This window comes from Pan troglodytes, chromosome 6 (genome assembly GCF_028858775.2).
Source record: "Pan troglodytes isolate AG18354 chromosome 6, NHGRI_mPanTro3-v2.0_pri, whole genome shotgun sequence".
NCBI classification, from domain to species: Eukaryota; Metazoa; Chordata; class Mammalia; order Primates; family Hominidae; genus Pan; species Pan troglodytes.
In genome coordinates this window covers 94,768,427-94,784,688 of record NC_072404.2, presented here as the reverse complement: position 1 = coordinate 94,784,688, position 16,262 = coordinate 94,768,427, and the positions used below count along the sequence as shown (strand labels likewise).

The following is a 16,262-nucleotide window of genomic DNA, read 5'->3' as shown; positions in this document are numbered from 1 at the left end:
TTATAATAAAGAGACTGTCCTTTCTACAATCTATATTCTTGGCACCTTTGTCAAAAATGAGTTCACTATAGGTGTGTGGATTTGTTTCTGGGTTCTATATTGTATTCCATTGGTCTATATGTCTGTTTTTATGCCAATAGCATGGTGTTTTGTTTACTATAGCTCTGTAGTATAATTTGAAGTCAGGTAATGTAATTTCTCTAGTTGTCCTCTTTTTGCTCAGGAGAGCTTTGGCTATTCTGGGTCTTTTGTGGTTCCAAATAATTTTAGAATTTTTTTTTTCTGTTTTTGGGAAGAATGTCATTGATATGTTGATAGGGATTGCACTGAATCTGTAGATTGCTTTGCATAGTGTGGACATTTTAACAATATCGATTTATTCAGTCCATGAACATAGAATATCTTTCCATTTTTTGGTGTTCTTTTCAATTTCTTTTATCAGTATTATATAGTTTTTGTTATAGAGATCTTTCACTTTGTTTTGGTTAATTCCTAAGTATTTAATTTTATTTTTGGCTATTGTAAATTAGATTACTTTATTACTTCTTTATTTATATTTCAGATTGTTCACTGTTGGTGTATAAATATGCTACTGATTTTTGTATGTTTATCTTGTATCCTACAGTGTTACTGAATTCATTTATCAGTTCTAATAGTTTTTTGGTTGACTCTTTAGGTTTTCTAAATATAACATTATATAATCTGAAAACAAGGATAATTCAACTAGTTCTTCTCAATTTGGATCCCATTTATATCTTTCTGTTCTCTGATTGCTCTAGCTAGGACTTTTAGGACTATGTTCAACAACAGTGGTGACAGTGGGCATCTTTTTGTTTCAGATATTAGAGAAAAGGCTTTCAGTTTTTCCCCATTGACTACTATACTAGCTGTGGATCTGTGGAATATGGCTATTATGTTGAAGTATGTTCTTTCTATACCCAGCTTTTTGAGAATTTACGTTATGAAAGGATGTTGAATCTTAATGATTTTTGAGCATCAGTTGAAACAATCATATGGTTTTTCTCCTTTTTTCTGTTGGTATAATGTATTACATTGACTAATATGAGTGTTTTGAACCTTTATCACATCTCTGGGATAAATCCCATTCGGTTGCTATGAATGATCTTTTTACTGTGTTGTTCAATTTGTTTTGCTAGTGTTTTATTGAAGATTTTGCATTGATATTCCTGAGAGATACTGGCCTTCAGTTTTGGTTTTGTGTGTGTGTGTCTTTATCTGGTTTTGGTATCAAAGTAATATTGGCTTTATAGAATGAGTTTGGAAGTATTCCCTCCTCCTCTATTTTTTTTTGAATAGTTTGAGTAGGATTGGTATTAGTTCTTCTTTAAATGTTTTGTAGAATTTAGTAGTGAAGCCATTGGGTCCCAGGTTTTGTTTGCTGGGAGACTTTTTATCACAGCTTCCATCTCATTAAGTGTTATTAGTCTGTTCATGTTTTGGATTACTTCACGGTTCAATCTTGGTAGATTATATGTGTCTAGGAATTCATCCATTTGAAATTTATCAATTAAAGCTAGATGTTTCAAATTATTTGCCATAGTTGCTCATAGTAGCCACTAATGATCCTTTGAATTCCTGAGGTATCAGTTTTAATGTCTCATTTTTCAACTCTGATTTTATTTATTTCTGTCTTCTCTCTTTTTTCTTTCTTAGTCTATCGAAAGGTTTGTCAATTTTGTTTTCTTTCAAAAAAAATAGCTTTTTGTTTTGTTGACCTTTTGTATTATTTTCTTCATTTCAAATTCATTTACTTCTGCTCTAATCTTTGTCAGTTCTTTTCCTCTAATAATTCTGGGTTCAATTTGCTCTTCTTTTTCTAGTTCTTTAAGATGCATTCTTAGGTTATTTATTGGATGTTTTACTTCTTTTCTGATACAGGCCATTATAGCTATAAATCTCCCTCTTAGTACTGCTTTTGCTGTATCTCATAGGTTTGGATATGTTGTGTTTTCATTATCACTCGTTTCAAGAAATTTTTCAATTATTTTTTACTTTGTTATTGACCCACTAGTCATTCAGGCTCATATTGTTTAATTTCCATGTGTTAGTATAGTTCCCAAAATTCCTCTAGCTGTTGATATCTAGTTTTATTCCATTGTGGTCAGAAGATGCTTGATAAAATTTCAATATTTTTGGCAGGGCGTGGTGGCTCATGCCTGTAATCCTAGCACTTTGGGAGGCTGAGGCGGGCGGATTACGAGCTCAGGAGATCGAGACCATCATGGCTAATACAGTGAAACCCCGTCTCTACTAAAAATACAAAAAATTAGCTGGGCATGGTGGCGGGTGCCTGTAGTCCCAGCTACTCAGGAGGCTGAGGCAGGAGAACCTGGGAGGTGGAGCTTGCAGTGAGCGGAGATGGCACCACTGCACTCCAGCCTGGGTGACAGAGCGAGGCTCCTCTCAAAAAAAAAAAAAAATTCTATATTTTTGAATGTTTTAATACTTGTTTTGTGAACTAACATGGTCTATTCTCGAGCATGATCTATGTGCTGAGGAGAAGACTGTGCATTCTGCAGCTATTGAATGAAATTTTCTGTAAATATCTATTAGGTTTATGTTTTCTATACTGCAGATTAAGTCTGATATTTCTTACTTGAGTTTCTGTCTGGGACATCTGTCTAAAACCAAAAGTGGAATGTTGAAGTCTCCAGCCATTATTGTATTCAGGTCTCTCTCTTTTTCTCTCTCTCTCTTTCTCTCTCTCTCATAATATTTTCTTTATATGTGAGTGTTCTAGTGTTGACTACATATATAGTTATAGTGGTTATATCCTGTTGCTAAATGGACCTCTTTATCATTACATAATGTCCTTTTTTGTCTTTTATTGTAGTTTTTTTCCCAAACCTATTCTGTCTGATATAAGTATAGCTACTTCTGCTTTTTTTGTTGTTTGTTTCCATTGGCTTGGATTATGTTTTTCCATCCCTTTATTTTCAGTCTCTGTGTTTCTTTATAGGGGAAGTGTGTTTCTTGTAGGCAACACATCAATGAGTCTTTTTAAAAATCCGTTCCCCTACTCTATGACTTTTGATTGGAGAGTTTAGTCCCATTTATGTTCAATGGTATCATTGATAAGTAAGGACTTACTCCTGCTATTTTGTTATTTTTTTTTTCTGGTTGTTTGGTAGTCTTCTCTTCCTTCTCTCCTTCCTTAAATGTGAAAATAAAGTATTAAAAAACTATTTCCTAAACAGAACTAACATTAGAATTATCTGAATCATCAGAATCGTCTATTTCAGAAAAAAATCAAATTCATCAAATGAATCTTCAGCCAACAACTATTCAAGAATGATGTTAACATCACACATAGGAATGCTACATTTTCTAAGATTTGACATTTTTAGTGATTGAGAATTACTATATTTTGTAAATGGAAAGACCACTACTGAAAACAGAGAATGATATAAATAGGGTTTTCAAGGTTAATGTACTAAAGCCATGTGAAAATAATAATAAAAGTGAGATATTTCATGGCATAGTTATCTCAGGATAACCACTGCAGCCACAAGTGCTGCCAGTGAGTATTCTTGGGGCAAACAGGAAAAGGGTTAAGATAAGAGAAGGTTATACACCACAATTACAGTGTTATCATAATCTGTGTTTTCCAATTGCTTACTATTTCCAGTGAGTTATTTACCTTCAGATGATATTTTTTTTCTTGTTCATTAACATCCCTTTCATTCAGATTGAAGAACTCCCTTTAGCATTTCTTGTAGGATAAGTCTCATGTTATTTGTCTTGGAAAGTACTTATTTCTTCTTCATGCTTGAAGGATAACTAGACTTGGTATACTATTATAGGGTAAAAGTTTTTTTTTTTTTTTTTACTTCAGCACTTTAAATATGTCATGCAACTGTCCTGGTCTGTAATATTTCTACTGAAAAGTCTGCTGCCAGACATATTGGAGCTCCATTTTATGTTATTAGTTTCTCTTGCTGATTTTGTGTTCCTTTCTTTATACTTGATCTTTGAGAGTTTGATTATTAAATGCCTTGAGATAGTCTTCTTTGGGTTAAAACTGCTTGGTGTTCTATAAACTTCTCGTATGTGGATATTCATATTTTTCTCTAGGATTGGGAAATTCGCTGATCTTATTCCTTTTAATGAACTTTCTACCCCTATCTCTTTTTCTACCACCTCTTTAAGGTCAATAGCTCTTAGATTTGCCCTGTTGAGGCTATTTTCTAGATCTCGTAGGCATGCCTCATTGTATTTTATTCTTTTTTTCTTTTATCTCCTCTGACTATTTTCATATAGCCTGTCTCCAAACTCACTAAATCTTTGTTCTGCTCAATGAATTATGCTATTAAAAGACATCTGCATTCTTCAGTATGTCAACTGGATTTTTCAACTCTAGAATTTCTGTTGATTCTTTTAAATTATTTTAATATCTTTGTTAAACTTACCTGATAGAATTCTGAATTTCTTCTCTGTGTTATCTTGAATTTATTCGAGTGTCCTCAAAACCGCTAATTTGAATTCTCTCTGAAAGGTTGCATGTCTCCGTTTCTCTAGGATTAGTCCCTGATGCCTTATTTAGTTTGTTTTGTGAAGTCATGTTTTCCTGGATAATCTTGATCTTTGTAGATGTCTGAGAATTGAAGAGTTAGGTATCTATTGTAGTCTTCACTGTCTGGGCTTGTTTGTCACCATTTTCCTTGAGAAGGCTTTCCAGGTATTCAAAGAGAATTAGACCTCAATATTGCTGTGGTTTTTCACACTGGTAGAGGTACTGCCTTTGTGGTCTTGGATAAATTCCAGGATTCTCTAGATTGCCAGACAGACACACTTATTCTTCCATCCTAATTTCCCCAAACAGAGTCTCTCTCTCTCTCTGCTGAGCCACATGGAACTGGGGGTGTAGTGATTCAAGCACACATGTGGCCACCACCACTGACACTGCACTGGGTCAGACCTGAGCCAGGACAGCACTGGAGCTTGCCCAAGACCTGTTGTAACTACTACTTGCTACCACCTGTGTTCACTGAAGGCCCTAGGGCTTTACAATCAGTAGGTGTCTAAGCCATCCGTGTTTGTGCCCTTCCTTTAGGGCAGTGAGTTCTCCCAGGCCCCAGGCGGGTCCACATATGCTCTCGGGAAGCCAGGTATTAAGAGTCAAAAACCTTAAAAATCTGTTTGATGTTATATTGTACCGTGGCTAAGCTGCCACTCAAACCACAATATAAAGTCTTTCCAGCTTTTCCCTCCCCTTTCCACAGACAGAGGAGCCTCTCCTGTGGGCACCACCACCATAGGCCCACAAGGAAGTTCTTCCAGGCCACCACCGAAGTTCACTTAAAGCTCAAGGGCTCTTCAATCAGCTTGTGGTGAATACTGTCAGGTCTGGGACTCACCCTTCAGGGTAGTGGGCTAACCACTGGCCCAGGTGAGGTCTAGAAGTGCTGTCCAAGAATCTGGCCCTAAACTCAAGGACCCCAAAACCTCCATGTTGCTCTACCCCACTGTAGCCAAGCTGGTAGCAAAAGTGCAAGACAAAGTCCCATTTAATTTTTCCTCTGCTTTTCTCAAACAGAAGGAGTCTTTCACTGTAGCCATCACAACCAGTAACATGCTGGATCACACCTGTAGCCAGCATGCCTTAGAGCACAAGGCCCATGGCATACTACCTGGGTATCACTGGTGGTTACTCAGGGCCCAGGGGCTGTTTAGTCAACAGTGATGAATCCCTAGGGCCTGGAATAAGGGTCTCACGACTCTGCCAGATGCCCTGTCCTACCGTGACTGAGCTGGTATCCAAGATGCAAGAAAAAATCCTTTCCAGTCTTTGCTTTCTTCCACTTAAGCAGAAGGAAGGAGACACTTTTGTTGTTGCGAGCTCCACAGCTTGGAGTTGGGTTAGAGTGATGCAAGCCCTTCTTTAGCTACCTCAGCTAGTGTCTCCCTAGGTCACATGCCACCCTAGTCCTCTGGCTTTCAGCCCAGCACAAGGAGTTGCCTAGGAATCAGTCCCTGAGTGCTAGAGTGCCTTTTCAGTTTGTTTAGTGACCCAGAGCACTATGACCTGTGGTTGTGAGACTTTCCAAGAAACTCAAGTTCTGACCAATGGAATGGATGACTCTCCTCTGGCTAGATATGGTCTAAATGCTCCCTCTGTGTGTGGTCATTGGCTGAGCTCAGTTCAGCTTTGTTCTCTGCTATGACATGGCAAAACTGAGTTCAAGGTAATAACCCCCATTCACTGTGCTCTTTTTCCGCCAAATGTACATACTCTGTGGTGGCATCTGTGGTTCAAGACTGTCTCTCAGAACCTCCTCAATGCCTCTTTCAATGATACGAAGTTAAAACCAGGTACTGTGATTGCTCACCTGATTTTTGGCTCTCGTGATTGTACTTTTCTGTGTGCAGATAGTTGTTAAAATTTGGTGTTACAGCACAGGTTATGAATGGTGCTGGCTTCTATTCCACTATCTTGCTCCACTGCCTCTGGGCCAATCTTGTTGTATGATGTTGCAGAAATGGAATGAAGACTTTTTAAATGATTTTTCCACTAACTCTTGCTCTAATTTCCATTTTCCTAACTAGGAAGATTATAATTTTAAAATGATCAGCTTAAGCAATAGTGAAAATATAATTTAAAATAATCCTAAGTATCTCATTTAAATAGAAGTTCAACAAATAGGTTATAAACCTTATGAGTAAATAATAAACCTTGTGAGTACAGGGCCAAACACATTCTTATATGTACTCTATTATCAATTAATTCACATTGAGCTCACAGCCAACTGCACATAACTCATGCCTGAACAGTTTATGTGGCACATGTATTTTCTCATTAGGACACATCACAGTCTTCCTATACTTAGGAACACCAGAAAGTACTTCAGTACTACTCTTGTTGGCCATTTTAAACAACAAAATTGCCCCAAGAAGCATTAAAATGTGAACACCTGGCATTAAGTACATCTTGAAAAAGATACTTGTTCTATAGTCTGAGACCTGAAGCAAGAAAGGCATGGTGTCACCTTATTTGATGTCATCTGGGAACATTTGCATCAGGTGACTCAAATTTGTCACAGTTCTGTGCATTTCACAAATAACTGTGAAAACATGAGTGTTGACATGAAGGTTACAAACAACTTTTAGTGAATAGGCAAACTTTGCAAATATACGATCCATAAGTAATGAGGATCAACTGTATGAGAAAGGTTTTTAACTTAATTTGTATACTTATACCTCTCCTTATAAGTTACATAGTGATTTTAAGGGATTTTGGATACAACATATAAAACTAGAAAAAATATAACAGCAGAAGAGGCAAAAAAATTAAGGCTAAGGATAAAATCAGAACATATTGATACCAAAGGATTTCATGTAGTGATTAAAGCCAGTTTCCTAATTTTATTTTAATGTTCTGGGTGTGTAGAATTATATGATTTAAGGGTCAAACACAGAGCCTGGAAAACACTGATAGTGAAGAAGTGGGAACAATGATAACATACAAATGAAGTCAGTTGCACCAAAAATTAGCTGTTTACTTCTTTACTGTGTACCACATCTCTGTGTAATAGATGAAGTCTTATTACAAAATAATTTTTTTCTCAAGCAAATGAGTATGTTATATTAAAATTTCAAAAGGCCAATCTGCATCTCAATCATATATACAATTTTCTAGCTTAATGACTTTGTGAAGTTATTAAGGTGCCATAGGTACTGATCATTTCATCTTAAGCAAAAATGTAATTAACAAAATCATGTAGAAATTACATAGGTGTATTAAGTTTTTGTGCCCAGACCTAATGGTAAGATATTCTAGGCATAGAAAAGCATGGATGGTGAGTTAAGATCAGGGGTTGCTGGAGTAGACTTACGCCTGCTTTTGAGAGCCCATGGTATGTTCCATATCTACTTCCAATTCAGTATTTGAAGATGCCTTGCTGACAGTTAAAAAGTGGCTTTGCTGGGAGTATTTACACCATAGAAATCAACAAAAGATCGTGGATGCTTTTCTCCTGAAAAATAGGTTTTTGAACATTAACTGGCACAACCCTGACTGAAATTCATAGGATATCATATATGTGTCATACAAAATATATCCCATTATTTAAGATAATAAATTATTGTCCTAGGATCCTTAGGGTGTCACTTTTCCAGCCTGAAGTCTCTACGGCCAGTGGCACCTTTGCCTAAGTTTTGCTCAGGCCTGCTGGGCTCCTTCCACCACCCACTCGGCCTGGCAGGCTGTGCCTGGCTCATGCTGCCAGCCCGGATCTACAAGGGTGAGCCAGGTGTGGAGTGGCAAGGGGTGCATGAGCTAGGTCTGGGCTTTCCGAAGGGCTGCAGCTCTGCTCTCTTTGTCATTTGCAATATGGCGAGTCAGGGGTAGGGGAGGGGGGTGTCTGTTTCAGCCCTGTTTGTGTTACAACTCTTTCATTCCCACCATTCAGCAGATTCCAAGTTCTTGTCCCGCATCTAGGAAGACTGAGGTACACAGAAAACTGGAGGGTGAGCAAAGGCAAGAGGTGCTTTATAAAGCAACAGCACAGCTCTCAGGAGGCCTGAAGTGGGTAGCTCCTTTCCACTGGCAGGTCATCCGAAGGAATATGCAGTTCTTAGCAAAGAGGAGATCCTGAGTGAGTGTGTAGCTGCTATCTGCAGGCAGGTCGTTCGGACGTCTTTGTGAGTCTGGCTGAGTCGGGGGTGGGGGTGGCTTATAGGTTTCAGATAGGAGGCCGTGCATGCTAATTGGTCTATGGGTGGCCATGGGAAGGCCTGGAAAAAGCACCAGAAGTTTTCACTTCAAGCCACAGACTCCACCTGGAACTTACAGCCTGGTCCCCATGCCATAGGCCATTTCTCGCCTGAAGGTGAGGCTTCACCAGGGATCCACCCCTTTCTGCCCAGGAGCCTGTCTGCCTCCTGCTGCCATCTACATGTCATCCAGGGCACCCAGACTGTTCATGTCTACGGGTGCCTGCAGGCCCACCCTGAGCTGCCTTCGGCATCTCCAGCAGCCTCCCTCCCATGCTAGTCAGCACCCAAAGTCTGGAGAGGGCTGAGGCAGCAGGGGGCTGGCATATCAGTGCTGCCCTGAGTGTGCGCGCAACCGGCCAGGTCGCCACAGCGCCTGAGCTCATCCTCAACTTTGATCTGAAATCAGAGCAGGCGCTGGGAGCAGAGGAACCCAGGTAATGGAAGCAGGGAACCTGCGGGATACGGGTGGCTTCCCAGGACCCCAAGGGTGCAGAGGTGCCCAGGTTTGTAGCCTTGGCTATGCAACTGCAGCTGCACCAGGGAGTGAGGGGCTCCCATTCCACCAACTAGGTAGGAGGCGGGGCTCCTGCCAGCTCCCAGCCCCCAGTAGCCCAGGTATGCCAGGGTCTGGAACCACAGCTGGGCAGCTATAGCTGTGCGGGGAAACACCGGGCTCCGGCCCAGAGGACCTGGAAGTGGGAGAGGCCCCCACTGGCTCCGCGGAGCACGCAGCCCCTCTGTACCGCCCCCATATTAGCCGACATCTTCTCAGTGGCCATCCCGGACGGGCTGCCGCTGCCATGATTATTAACATTCATAATTTGTAATCTTTCAGTATATACTACAGTTGAAGATCTAAGAAAACACAAAGAACCCAAAGCCACTGGAATTCTTTGTTATCAGTCATTTGTCTTAGGTTTCCCTTTATACTTTCAAAACGTAACTTACTTTCATCTATACATAATGTTGAAAGATTTTAAAATCTTTGGGCTCCTGAATCATTAATAGCCTTATGAAATGCTAGTGATAAACTGAAAAAAAAGTATTCTGTTTGTAACCAGGGACTGCTTTAATTATTTTCACCTATAGTATTGCCTTCTCATACAGGGCCTGTATATATTTATAACAATTAACTAGACCTGCCACTAAAAGATAACAAAAGAAAAAGGAAAGCCTAAAATACCATGTCGTATGTGCTTTACTTCACTCTATTAAAATCTATATCCTTTGTAACTTTTTAATTTAAAAAGTTAATTTAGTAAAACATGTTTAATTTATTTTCCTAATTTCTATAATCAGGTGATTATCCACCTTGCAGGGGAACTTTCTTTCGTGTAGTTCTGCTCCTGTAATTTGACATCTTGCTCTTGAGAGTCTTTTTCCTTTTTAAAGGCATAAATCTTTTATTTTTAAAAAATGTAATTGAAACATAACATTATTGTAAACACAATTCATGGTTCCCACAAAAGAATCAATAGTTAAGTGCCATCATATTTCACTTTCCTTAACAGATGTACTGCTTAAATTTTTATTTAAATCTAATTCTATTCTTGTGCTGGTATAATTTCAGGAGGTTTTTTTTCTATTTTTTTTCTTTTGGACTTACTTGGCAATAAATTCTAATCTTTTCTCCCCAAAACTCCTTGCTAATAAGTTTGTAATCTATAAATGTGTGCCCAAATTAAGTTATGTAGCTACTATTTTAAAAGTTGCTCCCCAAGGTTAAAACAAATTTTTTAATGTAAAGAGTGACAACCTCACGTAGTCACTAAGCCATTTCAATTTATTTCATTGTATTTTTAAGCCATTTTCCTTCTTAAGTCATTTTACTTTATTTTTTTATTGCTGTATTTGGATGTTCTAAAATATATTATGTAAGCACATTTTCTCTAAATTACAGATATATTTTGTCTTCACATTTTTAAAATAATCCTAAATGACATAAAATATAATGAAGCTATTACATAATTCTGGTCCTATTGTCTAAAGACACCACAATATAGCTGATGGCAAGGATCCTTTGTGTCTTTTATTTTCCATAGATCTGGAGGTGAATAGCCACTGATTCCTTTCCAGCACCAATAACCTTTCTGTAACCTGTTTCTTCAGTTGTAAAATGAAGGAGCTAACTAAACATTAAGCTGTTTTGTTGTTGTGTTGACTGTTCTCATTCTTCATTTTCAAGTCTAAAAACCAATATGGATATAACTTTTTGCAGTGAGACATAAATAACTTCTTTTTCCAATGTTTTTTATTCTCAATCAGAGAAGGTGTGTATTTACGTGTATGGGTTTAAATTAGGAAAAAAAGAAACTTTTTCAAGCCAAAACATGAAAGTTGGTTATTTTCCAAAATAAGTCAATGTATATATTTTTAAGAACAAAAATAAATACTTTGTCAGTTGGCCGTGGCTCAAGGCAAAATGAAAAGTTTACTCCCATTCTTGAAAAGCAGTTTTTTTTTTTTTAATGGAAATCCTAAAACTTAAAGTTGTAGCATAAGTGGCCACAAAAATGACAAGATTATACTGGATAGCAGATAAGGCCCTGAACATTTTCCATTCAAGCAATAAAAGAATATCTTGGAATTTATTTTAAATAATTTTTAACACACAGCTAGATGTTGCCATAATTGGAATATTTTTATGAAATTAGAAACAACAATTAGTTTTAACCCCATTCAATTCTCCATACTTAACCAACATGTACAAATTATTTAGAGGTATAAAATAAAAATAAGTCGGTATAAAAATAAGTAGAACTTTCTTACCACTCTTTGGCCTCCATTGTAATGATCTATTTTGTTCCCCCCTGAGGCAGTGTATGATGAGAGGCAGAAGCTTCCCTTCAGCAGTTGCCATTCACAGGAAGTATTGAGGGTGATTTATTGCACTGGTCCTGATTCACCCTGAGTGGAAGCAAAGAATAAAGGATTCTTATTATTTTCCTAGCTTAATTTTATTTTTTGCTTTCCAATAATTATCTAAGCACCAACCAATTTCCTGTTATTTATTTCCAATCTTTTCAAGTAAACTGATGTATCTAGCACACACAAAACTATCTATCCACTCAATGCCTATGAGAGCCCTAGTTTGAGTAAATAACACTCCATATTAATAAATGTCTTAGCTAATCTTTTTGGACCAATCTTTTGTACAAAAAAAAAAAGAAGAAGAAGAAGAGAAAGAGAACAAGAGAGGAAGGCAGGCCTTATCTTCTCTGAACTAAGTATCTATTATATACTATGTACTATAACTTATATAGTTATATAACTTATATAGCTAGTATATAATAGTATATCTATTATATAGTATCTACTATAGATGTATTATATACTATAACTAGTATCTATTATAAACACTTTCATAAGCTAAAATATAAAGGCGCAATTTGAGAACATTGGACTGGGTGAAGAAATGTGTGCTGTGACCTACTTGTCCATGTACTGTTATTTCTCTTCAATGAAGTTTTGAGAAAACTTGGTTTTATGCCTGTTGACCATAATGCTAAAATATATGGTCTTTTTACAGTGATTTTCTCTAATTCCCTTACTAACAAACCACAATGATAATTTCTGCTCATTTGTCCATGTAGATATATTTTTGAAATTTCTAAAGAAGGCAAAAAAACCTCTCTTTACATGATAGAAATTAAGGCCTAGAAAAGAATATATGGTACACTTAAATATATCAATATTAACTGCTAATATTTTTCAAACACTGGAGGATTACACATGTAATTTATCCAGATCAGGAAAAATGACAAAAAACAAAGCGTATACAAATCCAAAAGTCATTCAGTTCAAAGTAGTAGGATCTGGTTTATAAAATTCAAAAATTGGTCCAACTTTTACCTGAAAAGTTGTATTGCAATCTGCCTCAGGAGATCATGGGACTGTATTCATGAATACTCTGAAGAGATAATGCTTAAGAAAGGGTAGCTACTTGAGTGGCTCTTTCCTACCATGAATCTGATTAATTTTTAAATGAAGACATTATAAGCTGATGTGAATTATGCAGTCTTATTACTTTTTTTCTAGATTTCCTTTTAAAATTAACTATTTGATTTTCTAATTATGACTTTGGTAAACACAGAATTTTTAGAAGTGTAACTATCAAGACTGGCAAGAGATTACTAAATATATTTGTAAGAAACTTGGCAAGCCAATAACATTTATGGCCTTCAATTTATTAATATAAGAAATCACAAATCTTAGCAATCTCTAAATTATCTTCTAGCTCTAAAATTCTATGACTTTTTGCTAACCAAATAATCTTATTTTCATACGTCTTTCTTAATTAATCTTGAGGTAGCACATGCAAGCTGCTGGATTTAATTTAGAAATTAAGACTGTAGTGAAATGATTCACAATCTCTAAGTCACTGTAGATATATTCATATGTCATTTAACATAAAACTATTTTTTACATTAATATAAAATACTCATTGTATTTATTTTACTACTAAATATACAACTGGAGAAATGTCTGAAATGGCACACCTGTTCTCAATTCAGCAACACAATGTAAAATCAGAAACAACACACCTGTTACATGGTGTAAGAAAACTGCTGTGCTGAAATTCCTTCTCCGGGGGGGTGGGGGTGGGGGTGGGGGTGGGGGTGGGGGTGGGGGTGGGGGTGGGGTTGGGGGTGGGTGTGAGGGTGGGGGGTGGGGAAGAGACGTGGAACATTTTATTTAATCAAAAATATTCATTGATTACTAAATCTGTACAAAATATTTTGCTGAGTGCCACAGGAAGCAGTACACAGCTTAGCCTTCAACTGACTTTAAAATTGATAGAATTGGCCGGGCTCGGTGGCTCATGCCTGTAATCCCAGCACTTTAGGTGGCCAAGGCGGGCGGATCACAAGGTCAGGAGGTCGAGACCATCCTGGCTAACATGGTGAAACCCCGTCTCTACTAAAAATACAAAAAATTAGCCAGGTGTGGTGGCATGCGCCTGTTGTCTCAGCTACTTGGCAGGCTGAGGCAGGAGACTCGCTTGAACCCGGGAGGCAGAGGTTGCAGTGAGCCGAGGTCATGCCACTGCACTCCAGCTTAGGCGATAGAGTGAGACTCCATTTCAAAAAAAAAAAAAGAAAGAAAGAAAGAAAGATAGATAGAATAAGCCAAGCATTTATCAGTTTCTTCTTCATCCATTTATTTATTCAAGATTTATTGATTTATTATTTACTATTGCCCATTGAGCTTGCAATCTAGGGCTAGTAGGCAAAGAACAGACCACAGATTATTAACCTAATATGAAAAATGCCAGGCAGATAATCCAAACTCAGATTGATTTCTCTACATGGTCAGTTCAAACAAAGCTCAACAAAAAGAGGTATCGTTTACCCTTGGACTGAATGCCAAAAGAAAAACAGTTTTTTGAAAAACAAGAAGGACGTTTTTGAGATATATCAAAATCTCTTGCAAAGAACCTGAAATTTTAGAAGGCTTTACCTGTCTGAGGAACAGTTAGATGATCAGTGTTCTTGTGATATGAGTTGACACTGAGAAGGTAGGCAGGGGACAGATCTGGTAGAGATTTCCACACATAAAATATCTGGGTTGTATTTTAAACACTGAGAAAAACCACTGGAGATATTTAAGTAGGTGATTGTCATGACTTTTTTTCTTTTTAAAATGTCACTCAGACTTTCCTGTGGAGAATGGATTGACAGTAAACATATCTGTTTGGTGGTTTCTTTGGTAAACTAGAAAAAAATAATGACTACGTAATGGAATTAGGGTGGCGAAACTAGGGTGAAATTATGATGACTTTGGAGATTGTTAAAGGAGCCGAAGTGTAATAAACAGATTCAGGGATATATTTTGTGGGTGAGTTTGATGATACTTGTTTGGATTTTGAGGTTAGTTTGCTGAAACTGAGAGGAGATAAGAAAAAAAAGACGATCTCTTGTACTTTGGCTTTAGCAAATATATAGACGATGATGCTTTTTACTGAAATAAGGAAGAGTCAGGGAGACCATGTTTGGGGTTTCAGTTTTGACCATATTAACTTAGAGATATCCTTCATATATTCATGTGGGGTTACTGAGAGGGTAGATACACAATTTGATAGTTAAGAGAAATTAGCCTAAGGTTCACTAATTAGTTACATTCATTTAAATATGCCAAGCATTATGTTAAAATAATAATTACATTATATATAGTTTAAATACAGGTATGTTTACTATGTTTTTCTAACACCTTTTTTAAAATTTGTATTTATTTTTAAGTTAAAAGATAAAATAGGGCCAGGTGTTGTGGTATGTGCCTGGAGGTCCAGCTACTAGGGAGGCTGAGGCAGGAGGATAGCTTGAGCTCAACAGTGTGAGTCCATTCCAGGCAACAGAGTGAGACCCCATCTGTTTAAAAAAGAAAAAGAAAAAAGGATAAAATTGTATATATTCATCATGTAAAACACAATGTATTGAAGTATATATATATATATATATATATATACTTCAATTCATATATATATGTGTGTGTGTATATATATATATATATATATAGAGAGAGAGAGAGAGAGAGAGAGAGGAATGACTGGATCAGGCTAATTGACACATGCATTACCCCATATAGTTATCACTGTTATGGTGAGACTACTATAAATCCAGTCATTCCTTTGTAACTGACTTTCTAGCACTTTTTATAAAAAGGAAGGGGTCAGGTATTTCATTGTTATGGTGAGAACATTGTATATTGAGTCACTCCTTCCAGTCTGGGCAACATAGAAAGACTCCCATCTCAAATCATAATAAGAAGAAGAAATAAGAAATAAGAAGCAATAGACAAAGCTGAGCTCTGATACACTCGGAGTAAAAATTGATGAGTGTACGAAACCCTCTATTTTATCTTATATATATATATTTCTGGGAACATTTTTACACATGTAGGATTATCTAACTTTATGGAGGAAGAAACTAGGATCCAAGGGGTTGGGAATTAAAGAACACTCAGTTAGAAACTGGGTCGTTGAATTTGGAATGTGTGGAGCTTGGCCTCGAAATGTTTTTCCCACTGCACCCTAGCATCCTGGGAGTTTACTAGTTTCTTCATACCTGCTGGCAACAATTTTAATTCAGTCTTCCTTCCTTTAAGCTACTTTAATTCAGTCTTCTCTCCTTGAAGCTACTTTAAAAATCAATTTATGATTCCCTATTATGTGCCTCTCTTTTTGCTTTCATTGAAAGAAGAGGTAAACAATTTGCTTCACGTAATTTTCTTCTATTGAATGTGCAATTCGTTTGTAAGGAGTAGAAGGGATTTTTCACGAAAAGAAACTGACAAGGAATTTGCCAGAAGTCACTATAATGAACACAACTGAACCAATATGCCAACATGAATATGAAATATACTGGAGTTCTGATGTTATTTTTTAATGTCAAACATGGAGGAGCAATATTTCATTCCCCTAAAAAACATCCTCTGTCCTCCCAAAATATATTTTTGATTATGTTAGATAAATTAAATAATCAGCAAGTATTAGAGTGCCCACTTTGTGTCTAGTGAATCATCTAATA

The 16,262-nt window shown here is 37.0% G+C and overlaps 1 long non-coding RNA gene across 1 annotated transcript in view; it reads right to left on the bottom strand.

Moving 5' to 3' along the window:
- Nucleotides 1–11,642, bottom strand: part of LOC107976087 (uncharacterized) — a 67,880-nt gene extending 56,238 nt beyond the window's left edge. The window contains exon 1 of the long non-coding RNA XR_001719726.1: nucleotides 11,506–11,642. This is a non-coding gene — a long non-coding RNA (uncharacterized LOC107976087). The remainder of the gene's footprint in view (nucleotides 1–11,505) is intronic.
- Nucleotides 11,643–16,262: the final 4,620 nt, after the last annotated feature.